The sequence below is a fragment of the Hordeum vulgare genome, chromosome 3H (assembly GCF_904849725.1).
Source record: "Hordeum vulgare subsp. vulgare chromosome 3H, MorexV3_pseudomolecules_assembly, whole genome shotgun sequence".
Taxonomy (NCBI): domain Eukaryota; kingdom Viridiplantae; phylum Streptophyta; class Magnoliopsida; order Poales; family Poaceae; genus Hordeum; species Hordeum vulgare.
In genome coordinates, this window is record NC_058520.1 from 57,455,760 (window position 1) to 57,473,325 (window position 17,566).

General features: G+C 43.1%; 1 long non-coding RNA gene and 1 pseudogene across 1 annotated transcript; both read right to left on the minus strand.

Annotated features, from left to right (window-relative positions):
- Positions 1 to 10,710: 10,710 nt before the first annotated feature.
- On the minus strand, positions 10,711 to 11,688 carry LOC123439512. The gene is made up of 3 exons (XR_006630105.1): positions 11,566 to 11,688; positions 11,379 to 11,469; positions 10,711 to 10,797 (listed from the first exon to the last, which is right to left on the minus strand). It is a non-coding gene; the product is annotated as an uncharacterized LOC123439512 (long non-coding RNA).
- Positions 11,689 to 12,552: 864 nt separating this feature from the next.
- Positions 12,553 to 14,447, minus strand: LOC123441476 (annotated as a pseudogene).
- Positions 14,448 to 17,566: the final 3,119 nt, after the last annotated feature.

Genomic DNA, 17,566 nt, shown 5'->3' on the forward strand with positions numbered 1-17,566 from the left:
GCAGGTCCCATGGACACGTGCTACCCCACGGCCGCGGTCAGTTGCATGCACGGGAGCGGCCCCACTCGTTAGAGTTAACTGCCACTCGAATTGACCCAACGACAACGTCCGTTGTAACAAGTTCTGAGGGTTTCTGGCAAAGGAGTTGGGAAAAGTGGGCAAAACTTAAGAGTGTGGGGATGAATGAGTACAACTAAGGAACCGGGGGCATAGATATAAAAATCCCTTAATGTTAATCCCACTACCTTGGAAGATTATAAGACTTTTATGCATGTTGATCATGAAGAGAATATTTTACGTGATAGATATATTATTGAATTTGAATATGATCCTACGTGTAATTATTATGAGAGAGGGGAATATGGTTATAGTAATATTCAATATACTAAATTACCTCTCTTCATGTTGGGATTGCTATTGTTTCTTTCTTCGTCCATGCATATGTTAGATATTTCTTTTCTTGATAATTTGTTTGCTTACTAAATGCCTATGTATCGGAAGTATGTTAGACTGAAATGTTTTTGTCTTATGCTACATTATGCTCTCTTTGTGTTTCAACTACTATCTTTCATGTGAGCATTAATAAAATCTCAACCTATCTTAATGGCTATAAAGAAAGAGCTTGTTGGGAGGCAAACGAGAGAACACAATTTATTTTTTACTTTTACTTTATGTTCTTCATTGTTTTCACAATTGTGCTACTATTATGATTATGTCTTTTCTGTTTTAATTAGTGTTTGTGCCAAGCAAAGCCTTTAGGATCATCTTGGGTGATAGTTCCTTTGAGCTTGTTGAAAAACAGAAACTTTTGTGTCTAGTAGCAGATATTCTAAAAATCACAAAAGTATCTGATGTTTTTACGCAAGAGTTATATAAAAATTTCCTACATTTTTATATTTTTTAAGAATTTCTGGAATTACATAAGTATGTGTAATATTCGAATCTTTAAAGATTGTTCTGTTTTTGACAGATTCTGTTTTTTTTGTGTTGTGTGCTTATTTTGATGATTGTACGGTTTGTATCGGGGTGTATAAGCCATGGTAAAGTTAGAATATAGTAGGAATAACGCAAAAAAATGTAATAGGTTTTCAACAGTACCTAAAGTAAAGTTTTGTTTTCTTACACTAATGGATCTCCTGAAGGTTTTGTTGAGTTTTGTGTTATTGAAGTTTTCAAGTTTTGAGTGAGATCACGATGGCTAAAGGAATAAGGAGTTATTAAATCCTAATCTTGAGGATGCACCATGGCACCCCAAGGTAATATCCAAGGAGTACCAAGCAACTAAGCTTGGGGATGCCCCAGAAGGAATCCCTTCTTTCTTCTAACGACCATTCGTAATTTTACTTGGAGCTATATTTTTATTCATCACATATCGTGAGTTTTGCTTGGAGCATCTTGTATTATATGAGACTTTTCTTGGTTTATTGGTTAGTTTGTCATAATAAACCTTGCTGGACACACCTATTTGAGAGAGCTAAATTATGTTATGATATTTTAGAATCGCTCTTTATGCTTCACTTAAATTTTTTAGAGCCATGTAATTGCTCTATTGCTTCACTTATATATTTTTGAGCATGATGGTGCTATTATTTTGAAGAAATTTGCTCTCATGATTCAGTTAGATTATTTTTAGAGTGAGTAGAAATTTTGAACAAATCCTCCCTTGCTTCACTTATATTGTTTTGGGAGTTGAAAATTTGAAAGAAACGTGTGCTCTCATTCTTCACTTATATTTGTTTGAGAGATTGTTATTTGCAATGGCAATTTGCTTTAAATGAAATTAGTCCCAAATTGATAGATATCCAGGGGAAATATAATAAGAACTTTCATGAAGATCATGGATGGTAAACTTGATTCTTTGCGATAGTTTTGCGATATGAAGATAGTGATATGTGAGTTATGTTGATGAGTAATTATACTTTAGTAATAATATTGGTGTTACGGTTTGTGATTCCCTATGCATGCACATGAAGTCAATAATTATGCTATGAAATTACATCCTACTTGTGTTGCATTATTCGGTGTTAGTTATGTTTAATGTTTGCTTATGATGGTTTTCGATCCTTGGTTGTGCACTTCTCAATCTATTTGCTAGCCTTCACTTGTACTAAGCAGGAATACTGCTTGTGCATCCAAATCCTAAACCCAAAGATGTGTGAAATGAGTCCACCATACCTACCTATATGCGTTATTTCAACGCTGTTCTAAGTAAATTTGCAAGTGGCAACTCTAATGTTCAAAATAAATTTTTGTTTTGTGTGCCCGTACCGCTCATGAAGCTGCGAGGGGTGGCTGGTATCTTCCATGTTAAATAGGTTATTCTCAAGATGAGTGTTTATTCACTTGTCATTGCACGAGAGTATGGCAGTAATAGGGATGCCCGGTCCCAAAATGCAAAGAAAATTTATTTTATGTTGTCAAATAATAAATTCCTTGGAAAGTGTTGGTATGGGCGGTACCTGTGGATGCGGCTAGCCATGGAATGTGAAAGAATGGTGGAAAAAGGAATAGACTTTATTTTCAGTTTGGGAACTACCTATGATTTTGTTAGCATGGGAGATATTAGAAACTCTTGGTCGTTTTTGTTGAAAGGAAAAGCATACCACCCAAAATATTGTATCTCTAAATTTTTCACTTTGCAACAAATCCCTGCTTCCCTCTGCGAAGGGTCTATCTATTTACTTTATGCAATTTTTTATTTTTGAATTTGAGTCTCCATCTTCTCTTATAAACCACCAACTAAGGAACACTATTATCATACTTGAGCATTGGATGTAGCTAATATTTGGGTGTGTTGCATGAATGGATCAATGATGGAGCATGATGGGCTAGGGATAGCATTTTTTAGTGTTGATATTTTGAAAGACTTGGTTGCTTGTTGATATGCTTGAGTATTGAAGTTTTCATGTCAAATTATAGATTATTGCTTTGCATCATCTACAAGTCCACATGTCCATGCTAAAAATAGAAGGAATATGATGAACATGTTAGGCAACATTCCACATCAAAAATTCTGTTTTTATTATTTGCCTACTCGAGGACGAGAAGGAATTAAGCTTGGGGATGCTGATACGTCTCAAAGGTATCTACAATTTTTGATTGTTCCATGCTGTTATATTATCATTCTTTTATGTTTTATGATCATTTTATAACAACTTTATATCATTTTTTGCGATTAACCTATTGACATAGTGCCCAGTGCGAGTTGGTGTTTTTTGTTGTTGTTTTTTTCATCGCAGAAAATCGATATCACATGAAGTCCAAATGCCACAAAAAATGGAGATTTTTTTAGACCAAGAGGAAACTTTAGGACCAATGATGATCACCAAGGGAGGTCCACGCGTCCCACTAGGCACCAGGGCGCACCTTGGGCCCCTAGCTTGACCTGGTGAGTAGTGGGGGTCTCAAGAACCTCCTCCATCGCCTGTGAGCTATATAAATACCACAGTATTCCAGAAACCCTAGAGGAGAAGACAAAAAATCGTTTCAGCCGCCGCAAGTTCCAGAAGCCATGAAATCCAATCTAGAGCCCGTTCCAGAGAGGAACACAATCACACAGGGGTTCATCATCCACATTGGCACTCCTCCGATGATGCATGAGTAGTTCATATTAGACCTACGGGTCCGTAGGCAGTAGCTAGATGGCTTTCTATCTTGTTTTGCTTCTTAATACAATGGTCTCTTGGAGATCTATTTGATGTAACTCTATCTTTTGCGGTGTGTTTGTTGGGATCCAATGATTTTTGAGTTTATGATAAGATCTATGAAATTATATCCATTCTTGATTATTATAGCCTTGTATTTCTTCCCTGATATTTGGGTTTTGTCTGGCCAACTTGATCTTTTTATCTTGCAATGGGAAGAGGTGCTTTGTGATGGGTTCGATCTTGCGGTGCTCAATCTCAGTGACAGAAAGAGACATCACACGCATGTATCGTTTCTATTAAGGATAAAATGATGGGGTCTATTCCTACAGGAATAGATCTTGTCTACATCATGTCATCATTATCAAAGCATTACTCCATTTCTCCATGAACTTAATACACTAAATGCATGGTGGATAGCGGTCGATGCGTGGAGTAATAGAAGTAGATGCAGACAGAAGTTGGTCTACTTGTCTTGGAAGTAATGCCTATATACATGATCATTGTCTTGGATATCGTCATAATTATTTTCACTTCTATCAATTACCCAACAGTAATTTGTCTACCCACTGTTTGCTATTTTCTCGAGAGAAGCCACTAGTGAAACCTACGGCCCCCGGGTTTATTTTACATCATCTGTTTGCAATCTCTATTTTACTATTCATATTTCCATTTTATTTGCTCTTTTATTTTCAGATCTATATTATCAAAAACCCAAAAATACCTTGTTGTGTTTTATTTTACATCACTTTATTTGCATCTATCGATCTATCCTTTTACTTTACCCATGAGGGATTGACAACCCCTACACGCATTGGGTTGCGAGCATTTGCTATTTGTGTGCAGGTACCGCTTACATCGTCTTGTGGATCTTCCTACTGGATTGATACCTTGGTTTCATAACTGAGGGAAATACTTGTCATCGTTGTGCTACATCATCCTTTAAGCTTTGAGGGAAACCAACGCAAATCAGCAGGGAGTCACTAGATCATTGCACATCCTCGTACACTGCTACGGGCATTCATATAGAGTCATATTGTTCTAGGCTTATCGAGTTATAAGTAAATAAAAGTGTGATGATCATCATTATTAGATCAATGTCCGAGTGAGCTATAAGAGTGATGGAGACGAATGATTCCTCCAAAGAAGGAGGATGAGGTTTCGGACATTGATTCAGAGAATAAAAGAAAAATAAGAGAAAAAAAGAGAAGGGAGAGTGTTACTATCCATTTACCACACTTCTGCTTCAAAGTAGCACCATGTTCTTCATATAAAGAGTCTCCTAATTTTTAAATTTTACATACTAGTGGGATTTTTTCATTATAGAACCTGGCTTGATCCCGATGATGGGCTTGCTCAAATGTGTGAGGTCTTCTTGACCAACCAAGCTGGATGCACTCCCGCTTAGTTTCACTTTAAGCTTTCATATACTTATAGCTCTAGTTCATCCGTTGAATGGCAATCCCTACTCCTCACATTCATTATCGATTAATGGGAGTCTTCATTGCCCGTTGATCCGCCTAGTTGATGCAATACTTCCTCTACTTTTGTCTTCACTTATTATCTTTATCACCACATTCTATTCCACCCTTGTGCTATGTCCATGGCTCATGCTCATGTGTTCGGTGAAGTTGAAAATTCCGAAGGGCGTGAAAAAGTATCCAATTATTGACTTGACATCATGGTGCTCATGATTTGTACTTATGTTAGGAAGAGAGAGTCATGACATGCTTGCATAATTCAATTGTATGGATAACAATGGTTAAGCATCGTATATTTTGAATATTAATGATTATATTATTATATTCATGGATATTATTATGTTGGTATTAATTCTTCATATTTTCGCAATATTAATTCCATCAAAGTAAATTATATGATAAACATGCTAGGTAGCATTCAACATTAAAGATTCTGTTTTTATCATTTACCTACTCGAGGACAAACATGAATTAAGTTTGGGGATGTTGATACGTCTCCAACGTATCAATAATTTTTTTATTGTTGCATGCTATTATTTTATCAATCTTAGATACTTCATATGCAATTTTATATCATTTTTGTGAATAATTAACCCAGTGTTTAGTGTGAGTTGTTGTTTTGTGAAACTTTTTTAAAAAATTCTGGACCAAAAGACACCCTAGAAGCTTTGGGGGAGGACCAAAAGACCTATGAGAAGATGACAAGACAACAAGGCGTGCCCTGGTGGTAGGTGCGCCCTGTTGTCTTGTGGGCCCCTCGTGGCTCCGTTTTCCCTAATTCAAACTCTATAAATTCACTAATATCCCAAACCCCCATAGTGAGACCCAAAACATTTTTTTGCAGCTACAAGTCTATGTTCTTCCGTAATCCCATTTGGAGGCCTTTTCCGGTACTCTGTAGGAGGGGGAATCGATGAGAGAGGCAATCTTCATCAACCTTGTGATACTTGTGATCTACATTGGGTTTTTCCTCGAAGAGGAGGGGGTGATGCAACACATTAGAGGCACATATTTCCCTTAGTGAGAATCTAGGTTATCGAACGACTAGGAGGACCATGCAATTTCCAGTCTTCAGCACCTACATAGAAAAAGAGCACCCACTTGCACCCAACACGGGCAAGAGGGTTGTCAATCCCCTTGAACTCGTTACTTACAAGCAATAAATTGTGATAGATAGATAGCTTGGTAAATATATATTAAAAATAAAAATAGAGTAAATAATGGCAGTGATAACCCACAAATATAGGGGATCGCAGCAATTTTCGAGGGTAGAGTATTCAACCTAAATTTATTGATTCGACATAAGGGGAGCAAAAGAATATTCTCTAGTATTAGCAGCTAATATGTCTCCAATGTATCTATAATTTATGAAGTATTCATGTCGTGTTTACAATAATTCTACATGGTTTTGGTATGATTTTATTAGAACTAACCGGACTGACGTTGTTTTCAGCAGAACTACAGTGGTGTTGTTTTTGTGCAGAAATAAAAGTTCTCGAAATGGGCTGAAAATTTACGGAGAATATTTTTGGAAAATATAAAAAATACTCGAGCAAAGAGCTGGGACAGGAAGTGGATGAGGAGGTCACAAGCCTGCTGATGACGAGTTGATGGATATACTTCGCTCCCCTCGTTGGTTACCCCAAGTGGAAGGTGGAGATGTAGTCAGCAGCAAATTTCCCTCAGACAAAGACTGTAAGGTTTATCGAACCAGGAGGACTCCTAGGCTCAACAAGTAGGTGTCTTCCACCCTCGTGCAAGCAGAAGACGTGTACCTTGTCTCCCAACGAGTACACAAAGGTTGTCAATCTCTCCGGCCTTGTAGTTTGCAAAGGATAAAAACACAAGCGGGGAGGTAATAGTGATTACAACGGAAAAGTAAATGAAAGCGGTAAATGATGGAGGTGTAAACAATGATGGTGATATGGACCGGAGTCACATGATGTTCACTAGTGATGTCTCTCTCCCAAAAGATGATAAACAACTACGCTTGGGTAAACAAATCACAGTTGGGCAATTGAGAGAATTATGATCGCACCACAATGCTAATTATGCTACTTGATAGTTAGAGGTTCAATAGTAATGGGCAGTATGCCAAGACAAGTAGACCGTTTATTCATTTGCATCTACTTACTAATCATCCACCTTGAGATATATATCCAGAACATCTCTCCGGTATTAAGTTGCGAGCCCCACCCAAAGTATAAACTCAAAGCAGCGGACAACTGCATTCACGAACTATGCGTAAGGTAAACAATCCTTGCAACCGTGGTCACAAGCACCATTGTTTTCTCCCTGGTGGCAACAAGCACATCCCCTAGTCTCATGTTTCTGTCACTCAAGCTAGACATCGAGGGGCATGGCCCCACAATCATGCATAACACTCCCTCTTGGAGATACAATCTATTACTCGTCCAAAGCAATAAAAAGCAACAGAGAACATGCATGAATCACTAAGGAACATAATATAGAAGGATAATCAAATATATAACTCATAACAATCTGAACATAATCTCATAATCCATCGGATCGCAACAAACCGAGCATAGCAATAGCAAGAGAATTACATAGATGCCTTGATCATGTAGGGAAACTCACAAGGACTAACCATTGAAGCACAAGATTGGAGAGGAGACATCACATAGCTACTGGTCATGGACTCATGGTCCAAGGAGGACTACTCATGGCACGTCCGGGAAGCGTCCATGCCGGTGGAGAAGCTCACGGAGGTCAATCCTTCCTCCGGCAGGGTGCCGGGAAGAGGTCTCCTGACGCTCCCGATCTCGGAAGCGCTGCGGCGCCGGAACGATGGAGAAATTCGCTTTTCCAGAAAATCTCTGAGGGTTTCCTCTCGGGACTCTAAATATAGGCCAAAGGAGGGAACCGGAGGAGGTGGGACCCACCCAGGTGACCTCCTGGCACGGCCTAGGGCCTGGCCGCGCTAGCAGGCCGCCTGGGAGGCCCCTAGCCCCCCTCTGCCCTCCTTCGGTGATCCGGAAGCTTCTGTTTCGCTGATTTTTTATATATTTATTCTTGATTTTTTCGGGCTTCAAAAAATTGGGTAAAAGCCCCTACAAAATAGACATCAGCAGATAGAAACTGGCACTAGGTGCGTTGAGTTAGTAGGTTAGTCCAAATATGTGTAAAATGGTATAAAAGTGTAGCAAAACATATAACAATGTCATCCAAAAGATCATGGAACAAGCATAAATTATAGATACGTTTGGGACGTATTAACACCCCAAGCTTATTTTTTGCTCGTCCTCGGGTAGATAAATGATAACACAATAATTTCTGTGGTGACATGCTAACACACATATAATAACTTCAAAGTAAAGCAAGTGAGACATGCAATTCAAGTCAAGACAATAACAAGCAAGAGTCTATATCTAGTATTGAATTTAGCAAGGTAAGAACATAAAGGTGCAAGAGCTCTCGCTATCCGTCACTCGAATGTCTCCAACTGGTGTTTGCGTGCAATAAGTGGGAGATGGGTTGGGATTATAAAATATATTTTTAATTGAGAACTCAATCTACTAAACCTCACACTTAGTCTCCTTTGGAATCTTATTTTAACTCATCCCCAGACCACTAGTCAGGCACAAGTCAAAATGATCCTCTCCCTTTCGACTTTGAGCACTCATGCAATGGATGAGCGTAAGCAAGATATGTTGGCACTTAGGATGGCAAATAGAATAATGATGGGGAAGGAAGACAAAAAGGTGTGAAAGGCTCGCATCAATGAGGACAACCATAGGCGAGAGAAAGCCAAATGAAGATATGATGTGAGGAGTAGGGATTGCCATGTAACACATGCACATATGAGCTAAGGTAAGCTCTCCAATGGAAATAGTGGGGGTGCATCCAACTTGTTTGTTCATGAAGACCTAGAGCTCATTTGAGGAGGCTCATCATTGGAATATGCAAACCAAGTTCTATAGTGTAAGAATCCCCACATAGTTATGCATGAATGAAAATCTCTATGTAGTACAAATATAGTAATGTTGTACGAGTGTGGATCTTTCAAAAGGAATAGTAGTGTTGCCCCCTTCTCTCTTTTTATTTCTCTTTATTTCTCTTTATTTTCTCTTTTTTGTGGCCTCTTTAGCTCTTCCTTTTTATCTCTCATTTGTCCTCGTTGGGATCTTTTGTTTGTCCTCTTTGGGATTGTCGGGACCCCGATCCTAAGTCATAGGAATCCAGCCTGTAACACATCGCATCTCTTTGCGGTCTCACGCACGGTTAACCCCACGGTTGCAGCCTTACCTTAGCCGGGATCGTTTGCGCCTTTTGACTCGCGTATGCAATTGTGTCGCTAGCAATCCAATGACAAGAACCCGGATCGACATGTCTAGTCATAAACCAAAGTGGCACTTCCGCACAGGGACATGCATACATGACCCAGCAAAGCAGGTGTCGGTCACCAGCGAATGTAGACGAGTCATAGCAAGCTACAAGGACTCCATTACATCACGTGACATTTCCCCCAAAGGGGACAGACACAGTAGCTAAGAAGGACACACGCCGGTCAACCAATGTGTCCGGAGCAGTAACGAGCTACCATGGCTCGTTGGATCACAAAGGGGCATTTCCCTGTAAGGAATGCTACTAAAGTCTACGGCTAGGTAATGGAACCCCATACATATCAAGTACGACACATGTACGCATGGCATACCGATATGTATAGATACATCGATGGCATCACAACATAACCATAAACATACAAGCTTTATTTAAGAGGCTCGGAAGAGCCACACAGATAATATTACACAGTAGGGGTCTCACGACCCATCATAAGAGTCATCCAAGTTACAAGCCAGCGGAAGTAATTAAACTGTCTGAGTACAGACAGATGAAACTAGAAGGCACATGGCCTGACTATACTACACACTACTAGGAAAAGGCCTGCTAGTGGCGCACCTATTTTGGCTACTAATGGCGCACTATAGGTGCGCCACTAGCATCACGCCATTAGATTATTTTACTAATGGCGCACCAGGCAGTGCGCCATTAGTATAGCTTATGGTGCGCCATTAGTACCAAGAAGTGCGCCATTAGTATAGCTCATGGTGCGCCATTAGCATCTGGTATACTAATGGCGCACCAGGGAAGTGCTCCATTAGTATAACTCATGGTGCGTCATTAGTATGCCTCCCAGGGCCATATTTACCCATGTGCTCTGGCTTACTAATGGCACACTAGTTGACGATGCGCCACTAGTGTGCTTTTGCAGTGCGCCACTAAAGTGCTGAGTGGTGCGCCACTAGTATGAATATTAGATTTTTTCTTCTTCTGACATTTGCACAGATTACAAAACATATTATTGCACAGAATATAGAGAGCACAACATATAAACAACACATTTATCAAATACAATACAAGATTAGTCTCCGAATACAATTCATCATATTAGTCTCTGAATTTAAAATACCGAACAAAGTTAGAACATTACAAGTCTCGAGACCGCGAGTAGCGAGTTTGTCTTCACATTACAAGTCGATATCGATCATCTAAACTACCATCACATAGAAGAGAGATGTGGTCATCACGAGAAATACAGGCAAAATTATCTAAAGTACAACATCATCGACACCAAGCATGTTACTGAAGCCGTGCCTAGAGAATCACATTCGCATCCTTTGCCTGCTACCCCTGTCCTCGTCTTCTTCCACCTGTTGCGGAAAGGTGAGGAAGAAATTATGCTCCGGCAGGAATATGTGCTAGTTCAAATTAGCGTACGACACGATGAAATCACTTTGAAAGAAAAACTAACATTGTGAAACAAATGCATATTTTGGGAGAACCTCTACAATAAAGAAATCATCCAAAGAGCTTTCATAAAGAGAAAAGCATAATTACTGATCCCCCGAGGCCACTACTACTTTATGTGTTGGACATCAAATCGTATGTGACAACTGACAAGACAGTAAGATGTGTTCGATTTTATCAATGTTTATAGGCGACATGGTGTATGATCCCCCCTAAGCCACTACTGCAATCATTTTGTATTTTGTATGGAGGTCAGATTTGCAGTTGGCACTACTATGCGAAATAACCATTTTGTCCAAATAAATATTTCTACACCGCATACTTAATTAAACTAGTCAGAATTGAATTTCAAGGCCCATAATTTAGAAAATGTAAAGTTTCTTTACATTATCTAGTGAACATAGAAAAATGAGAAGTACTTCGCAAATCAGAGCACTCTATAACATGCAAAATTAAAATCAGTTGAAACAAGGGAAATGTTTACCATCTTCATCACCAAAGCCTTCAAAATCTTCCATATCATCCATGTCACCTATCTCGATATCATCACCTTCAACATACTCTATCTCGCCTTCCTGTATTGGCAAGTGAATCCACAATATATGGGAAAGATTGTGAGCAGTGAGAACATAACAAAATTAGCTTGATTCTCAGAGTCGGTACCGTCTTACTTCTTCCTCTTCTATCTCAGGAGCCAACTCATCTTTTTCCATGTCAAGGATAGTATCAAACTGATCCACGTCCGAAAGCACAAGATGGGTAGGAACTGAGAGTACTTGAGAAATAAAGAACCATTTTTGTATGTAAGTGTAAATATACACGGTGTAGGAGACACATATTACAAAACTGCAATAACAAAGCAAACTAGATCTATATAGGTCTCGTACAATCCCTTGTTTCATGCACTCAAGCTCAATGAAGTAATTGACATAAAACATTTCATAACTACATAGGACAGCATAGCATCAAAGTATCAAACAGCACCATCAGCCTCTCCTAGGGGCTCAACCATTTTCACAATCTTCGCACTACTAATATTTTTTTATACATCACCATAAAATTAGCATCATATCTGCTATACTTTCTTCGTTTAATAAACAAATAGCAGAGATTTGTAACATATCCATATGAAGATAACATGGCAATGTGACAGGCATAAGGTCAGTTACTCCCTCCGTTCACTATTACAAGATGTTCCAACTTTTTTCTAAAATAAATGTATGTAGACACGTTTAAGTGTGTTTGTTCACTCATTTCAGCCCGTATGTAGCCCATATTGAAATATGCAAAACATCATATAATAGGGATTGATAATTGACCTAATGGAACTCCATCATTATATCAATATTTTGACAATCAGACATACAGGACCATCCATTTACTATGGGAAGTGACAAAAAATTAACAAAACAAACAACATGATAATACATCTGTTCCTAAACGAAAGGCATTTTAGCAGTTTTAGGAACAGAGGGTGTACTAAACAGATAAGCAGATACTGATATGGCACATGAAAGATGCAGAAACTGAAACGATTATGCAGCCCCCAAAATAGTACCGGCTTTGTGAACCTTCAGACGAGCAAAGAGGACAGTGGTGTACACTGAGGATAACCAAGTTTAAAGGGCATGAACACAGAAACTGACCTCTTTCTTTCGCTATGATGGCATAAGCATGCCAAATCAACTGTGTGCCAGTTGCCCTTCAGCTTGCTCTAGTTTATCAGCTGTGTAGCACAAAATTAGTTATCACTCTCTCTATTTATTGCAAGGCCAAACTAGACATAACCAGAAAACAAGTTCCCAGAAATATTTCTACAAGGGTAATGCTTACCTAAATCAAAGATTTGTCCAGCAACATAATCCCTGTTACCCAGAAGTGGTGACGAAGACAATGTGTTGAACCAGTACTTGTTCCAGAGTAGATCAAGGAGGTGAGAGTCCAGGGATGACTTGAAATAGGTTATATCCAAAGAAAAGTACTGCATGAAAATAGAGTTAGAACAGAACCAAAACACAAGCTTGCAAAAATATAAATTAAACAATTGATCGCATTACCTGTTTGAAGTGAACACCAAAATCTTCTATCTTGTTGAGTGGTATGGTCTGATGCTCAGAGACAGGCTCATCCGATGGCTTGTAATCTTTTGGATATGTCCTAAAAGCTCCAATGTCCACTTTACCAGCAAAAACAGTCCTTGTAGGGTCTATCACAACCGCCAAGAATGGTTCTTGAAACTACTGATTAAGCATCTGAGTTGAAACATCAATGCCTGACAGCCAGCATCCATAACCAGGATGTGAGTGGTACCAGCCAACCACATTTTCCAACCTTCTAGCCTATCCATATAGAGAACATATGCAAGTTAGTTTGATAAGTAATTAACACTAAACACCTAACACAAACCTGCCCGTGCACATTACTTCCCAAGTTCACATATCTCAGTTGCAATAGACTCTAAATTATTCTTTGCCAAAACAGATTAAACAAGCACAAATAGACAATCAAGGATATGTACTATATCTAAGATATCAAAAATAGGGGGCAAAATATTCTATCTTGTTGAATAAAATAGGTGGTACAGAACAATTCTATAAAATAGGTGGTACAGAACAATTCTATAAAATAGGTGGTACAGAACAATTCTATACATCCTCTTAAATCCCACACTAAATACTACTGTATGACACCACTACTAATTAAGCATGATAACTACCAGATAAATTGATACAGCTGCATTAGATTACCCAGTACGTCAGCAAGCTAAGTCAAGTAATCGATATCTACAATAGATGGGCAAACTTACACAAAGGCAGACAAGTTCATAACTAAAACACAAAGGCTAAGTCAAGGAATTGTCCACATTTAACTGCACAAGTTGATGCACCTAACCGCAAGACGCATATATACACCAAATTAGCAGCATTGCCTGGTAATCCACCCACCCAAAACTTTTCATACGGGCTACATGTGACAAGGTAACACCCTAACAGTAGAAATTACTGGTGGTAACTATTAGCAATTTTGATGCGCGAAAAAGGAAATAGACAGTCTATTCAGAGCAGCATTGCAACATCTGGTCAGATCGGGAGCTCCAAAAATAATCAGGGACGGTGGTGGCGGAAGGATTTGGGGGTGGGCGTTGTACCTGCTTGTTGATGGTGGAGTACTTGACCATGTACTCGTAGGCGTCGGCCTCGGCGTTGACCCTGGTCTCGATGCCCTCGACGGGGAGCGTGAAGGCATCCATGATGATGATGGAGTCGCCCTGGAACTTGCCCTGCATGAGGCCCATGATCTCGATGGTGCCGCCGGCGCGGGCGTGGACAACCATCTTGAGGAGCTCGTGTGCGCCGCCCAGCGTCGCCATCCTCCCGTGCGGCGGCGGGTGGGGACGAGGCGGCCCCTCCTGGCGGGCTCGACAGGGCGCCGGTCGAGGCTGCGGTGGGGCGTCGGTAGAGGGTCGGGTGGGGCGCCGGTGGAGCAGCCTCTGTTCAGGGCGCCGCTGAGATCTGGGGAGGCTGCGGGAGGGAGAGGGCGGGGGATAGCGCATGGTCGATTTGGGAAAAAAATCATTGGCGCGCGGTTGATTTGGGAAAGCCCGCCTGATATTTCGGCTATGTCCCACGTTTTTTTGCAAAACTACTAATGGCGCACCACCAGCTGGTGCGCCATTAGTAACCCTGGTTATTAATGGCGCACCAGCTGGTGGTGCGCCATTAGTAGTTTTGCAAAAAAAATATAGTAGTGGCGCACTGGGTTCCCCGTCGCGCCCTCCGAGATGCTGGCCCGGGCGACTGCATCCGCCGCAGCATCTGCTCCCAGGTCGCCGTCTCCGCCTTGCTGGCCATCTCCCCCTCCCCTTCCTCTGGCGCAAAGGCGCAATCCGCCGAACACCCGCCGGGCAAGGGCGCAATCCAGCAAGACTCAGAAAAGCTCTAACCTTTGGTGGGGAATTCCTCGGCTTTGCAGTCGTTGTCGCCGCCGCCGCCTATCCGTCCTGGCTTGCACGGACGACGGTCAAGGCCCTGCGCTCCCCGCCCCGCCAACCACCACCACACATCGCTAAGCGGGACCCTCGCCGGTCAACCGGAGACGCGGGGGAGGGAGGGGAGGAAAGAGCGAGAGAAATCCGGGGCGTGGACGAGCGGGATCTCTCCGGGGCGTGGACGAGCGAGGCTGGATCTTGGTTGGATTTGGGTGAGGAGAGGCAAGGGCAGAGGCAGAGAGCAGTGCGGGTTAGCAATGGCGCACCCCCGAGCGGTGCACCATTAGATTTTTTTTGATAGCAATGGCGCATCCCCATGCAGTGCTCCATTAGTAATCTTTTTTTATATAGCAATGGCGCATCCCAGAGAGGTACGCCATTAGTAATCTTTTTTTTGGATAGCAATGGCGCACCCCAGAGAGGTGCGCCATTAGTAATATTTTTTTGGATAGCAATGGCGCTCGGGGGGAGGGAGGGGGTGGGTGGTGCAATCGACCGATTACTGGGCATCTACACATTTAGAGAATAGTTTAGCATTGCACATCCTACTAGAATGAAAATATCACCTGTTTTGTGTTCCACGTGAAAAGTCATTCCAAATTTGCAGATAGACTGAAGGTCAAGGTCACCTATCACATTTGTTTTCAGAAATTTTCAGTGGTGCTACAATAGAAGTACTCCCTCCGCTTGTTTTGAAACAGGGTGGCGTAAAAGCACAAACCTTATCGTTCCCATTGAAACAGGAACAAGCAGGGGGGTTGAAGGCGTGCGTTCCACAACAACGAGAAAATGATGTCTGATCAAGCAACAGACTTTCCGATGACCGCAAGGAACAAGCCATGGAATATGAACCCAACTTTCATAGAACTCGTAAGAGCCTAAACACTTGTACTCATATAGAGTACTAGGTAAACGAATATCCTGGTACAATTAACCTGTCCTGCCAAGATGCATCCGGGCAGATCGGCGAATTCATGGACAGTGAACCGGCCAGATCCCCAAAAGCTCACCCCCACCGGCGACGTCGAGCCCCGAACCCTACTACTGGGCTCCTCACAGGATCATGAAATTCCGGCGTTACTACTGGCGACACCACCTCCGTGAATCGCGTGACAGATTCAGGCGAGCGCTCGCGGTTCAGAGGGATCAACTGTAGAAGACCGCTCTAGAGAGAGGCCAGGAGAGGGGAGGGGCTGACGCCATACGTACGTGGGCTTGGGCCTCGACGGAGGGGACGTGGAAGGCATCGAGCGCGGAGGCGGCGGCGCAGGCGGCGACGAGGAGGAGCAGCGTCTCCGTGGACGAGGGCGAGGGCAGAGGATAGACGAGGGTGGGGGAGGGGGTGGGCGGCGTCTCCGTGGACGAGGGTGGGGGAGGGGGAGGGCGGCGGCGGCGGCGGCGTCTCCATGGACGAGGGTGGGGGAGGGGGTGGACCGCGTCTCTGTGGACGAGGGCGAGGGCACAGGAGAGGCGAGGGCATAGGAGTTAGGAATGGCGCACCCCGAGCGGTGCGCCATTAGAATGTTTTTTTATAGCAGTGGCGCATCCTCATGGAGTGCGTCATTAGTAAAAAAATTATATAGCAATGGCACATCCCAGATAGGTGCACCATTAGTATTTTTTTGGATAGCAATGGCGCTCGGGTGGGAGGGAGGGGGTGGGTGGTGCGCTCGACCGATTCCGTTCGGGGGAACCGAGCGAGGAGACACGGGAGGGTGCGGGGGGTCGGCGGCGGCGGTGGAGCGGTGGAGGGTGCGGGGGGTCATCGGCGGCGGCGGTTGAGCGGGGGAGGGTGCGGGGGGTCGGCGGCGGCGGTGCAGAGGGGGAGGGTGCGGGGGGTCGTCGGTGGCGGTGGAGCAGGGGAGGGTGCGGGGGGTCGTCGGTGGCGGTGGAGCTGGCCGGGGAGGGTGCGGGGGGTCGGCGGCGGCGGTGGAGCGGGGGAGGGTGCGGCGGGTCGGCGGCGGCGGTGCAGTGGGGGAGGGTGCGGGGGGTCGGCGGCGGCGGTGGAGCGGGTCGGGGAGGGCGCAGGGGGTCGTCGGCGGCGGTGGAGCGGGGGAGGCTGCGGTGGGTGCTCGGCGCCGGTGGAGCGGGGGAGGGTGCGGGGGGACACTATTGGGATACTATGATGCAAATGAGGTGAGGAGGAGGAGGCACCCGAGACAAGCTTGGAGGAGGAGGTGGAGATAATGAAAGTGGGGAAAGTGAGTGTGGTAGGTGGTTGTCCAAAATATCTAGCTGGTCCCAGGTTACTAATGGCGCACCACCTACATATGCGCCATTAGTAACCCTGGTTACTAATGGTGCACCAGCTGGTGGTGCGCCATTAGTAGTTTTGCAAAAAAAAATAGTAGTGGCGCACCACCTACAGATGCGCCATTAGTAACCCTGGTTACTAATGGCGCACCAGCTTGTGGTGCGCCATTAGTAGTTTTGCAAAAAAAATATATATATAGTAGTGGCGCACCGAGTGTGTGGTGCGCCATTAGTGTCTATCACACTAATGGCACACCTGCACATGGTGCGCCACTACTATATAGTAGTGGCGCTCTACTTGTCTAGTGCGCCATTAGTGTCTATATCATCTATTGCCCTTTTTCTAGTAGTGACAGACCCACCCTAGGGCCAGATCGTAGCTGGGATACCAGCTACTCGTCGTCGTCGATGTCTAGAAAGAACCCTCCATT